The sequence below is a fragment of the Musa acuminata genome, unplaced genomic scaffold (assembly GCF_036884655.1).
Source record: "Musa acuminata AAA Group cultivar baxijiao unplaced genomic scaffold, Cavendish_Baxijiao_AAA HiC_scaffold_105, whole genome shotgun sequence".
NCBI classification, from domain to species: Eukaryota; Viridiplantae; Streptophyta; class Magnoliopsida; order Zingiberales; family Musaceae; genus Musa; species Musa acuminata.
This window is the reverse complement of record NW_027020384.1, coordinates 107501-110000: the sequence shown is the minus strand read 5'-3', so window position 1 is coordinate 110000 and position 2500 is coordinate 107501.

Here is a 2500-nt window from a genome sequence, read left to right as displayed (position 1 = left end):
TTTCGTATAGCAGGGACGGTGCTGCCTCACGCTTCGCTCGCTGTTCGCCGCTCGCCGCTCGCTCGCGCAGCCAAAAATGACCAGTTTTGGCCCGTTTTTGGGCTGTTTTGGCCTGTTTATGGTCCGTTCTTGCGTGGTGCGGTGACCGTCGTGAGCGGAGCAAAACGTCAGCCATCTCAGCACCCTGGAACCCCCCGGGTGGCACAGGGCTGGATGGGGCTTTCGTATATAGCAGGGACGGTGCTGCCTCTCGCTTCGCTCGCTGTCCGCCGCTCGCCGCTCGCTCGCGCAGCCAAAAATGGCCAGTTTTGGCCCGTTTTTGGGCCGTTTTGGCCAGTTTTTGGCCTGTTCTTGCATTGCGCGGTGACCGTCGAGAGCGGAGCAAAACGTCAGCCATCTCAGCACCCTGGAACCCCCCGGGTGGCACAGGGCTGGATGGGGCTTTCGTATAGCAGGGACGGTGCTGCCTCTCGCTTCGCTCGCTGTCCGCCGCTCGCCGCTCGCTCGTGCAGCCAAAAATGGCCAGTTTTGGCCCGTTTTTGGGCCGTTTTGGCCAGTTTTTGGCCTGTTCTTGCATTGCGCGGTGACCGTCGAGAGCGGAGCAAAACGTCAGCCATCTCAGCACCCTGGAACCCCCCGGGTGGCACAGGGCTGGATGGGGCTTTCGTATAGCAGGGACGGTGCTGCCTCTCGCTTCGCTCGCTGTCCGCCGCTCGCCGCTCGCTCGTGCAGCCAAAAATGGCCAGTTTTGGCCCGTTTTTGGGCCGTTTTGGCCAGTTTTTGGCCTGTTCTTGCATTGCGCGGTGACCGTCGAGAGCGGAGCAAAACGTCAGCCATCTCAGCACCCTGGAACCCCCCGGGTGGCACAGGGCTGGATGGGGCTTTCGTATAGCAGGGACGGTGCTGCCTCTCGCTTCGCTCGCTGTCCGCCGCTCGCCGCTCGCTCGTGCAGCCAAAAATGGCCAGTTTTGGCCCGTTTTTGGGCCGTTTTGGCCAGTTTTTGGCCTGTTCTTGCATTGCGCGGTGACCGTCGAGAGCGGAGCAAAACGTCAGCCATCTCAGCACCCTGGAACCCCCCGGGTGGCACAGGGCTGGATGGGGCTTTCGTATAGCAGGGACGGTGCTGCCTCTCGCTTCGCTCGCTGTCCGCCGCTCGCCGCTCGCTCGTGCAGCCAAAAATGGCCAGTTTTGGCCCGTTTTTGGGCCGTTTTGGCCAGTTTTTGGCCTGTTCTTGCATTGCGCGGTGACCGTCGAGAGCGGAGCAAAACGTCAGCCATCTCAGCACCCTGGAACCCCCCGGGTGGCACAGGGCTGGATGGGGCTTTCGTATAGCAGGGACGGTGCTGCCTCTCGCTTCGCTCGCTGTCCGCCGCTCGCCGCTCGCTCGCGCAGCCAAAAATGGCCAGTTTTGGCCCGTTTTTGGGCCGTTTTGGCCAGTTTTTGGCCTGTTCTTGCATTGCGCGGTGACCGTCGAGAGCGGAGCAAAACGTCAGCCATCTCAGCACCCTGGAACCCCCCGGGTGGCACAGGGCTGGATGGGGCTTTCGTATAGCAGGGACGGTGCTGCCTCTCGCTTCGCTCGCTGTCCGCCGCTCGCCGCTCGCGCAGCCAAAAATGGCCAGTTTTGGCCCGTTTTTGGGCCGTTTTGGCCAGTTTTTGGCCTGTTCTTGCATTGCGCGGTGACCGTCGAGAGCGGAGCAAAACGTCAGCCATCTCAGCACCCTGGAACCCCCCGGGTGGCACAGGGCTGGATGGGGCTTTCGTATAGCAGGGACGGTGCTGCCTCTCGCTTCGCTCGCTGTTCGCCGCTCGCCGCTCGCTCGCGCAGCCAAAAATGCCCAGTTTTGGCCCGTTTTTGGGCTGTTTTGGCCAGTTTTTGGCCTGTTCTTGCGTGGTGCGGTGACCGTCGTGAGCGGAGCAAAACGTCAGCCATCTCAGCACCCTGGAACCCCCCGGGTGGCACAGGGCTGGATGGGGCTTTCGTATAGCAGGGACGGTGCTGCCTCTCGCTTCGCTCGCTGTTCGCCGCTCGCCGCTCGCTCGCGCAGCCAAAAATGGCCAGTTTTGGCCCGTTTTTGGGCTGTTTTGGCCTGTTTTTGGGCTGTTCTTGTGTGGCGCGGTGACCGTCGTGAGCGGAGCAAAATGTCAGCCATCTCAGCACCCTGGAACCCCCCGGGTGGCACAGGGCTGGATGGGGCTTTCGTATAGCAGGGACGGTGCTGCCTCGCGCTTCGCTCGCTGTTCGCCGCTCTCCGCTCGCTCGCGCAGCAAAAAATGGCCAGTTTTGGCCCGTTTTTGGGCTGTTTTGGCCAGTTTTTGGCCTGTTCTTGCGTGCCGCGGCGACCGTCGTGAGCGGAGCAAAACGTCAGCCATCTCAGCACCCTGGAACCCCCCGGGTGGCACAGGGCTGGATGGGGCTTTCGTATAGCAGGGACGGTGCTGCCTCTCGCTTCGCTCGCTGTCCGCCGCTCGCTGCTCGCTCGCGCAGCCAAAAATGGCC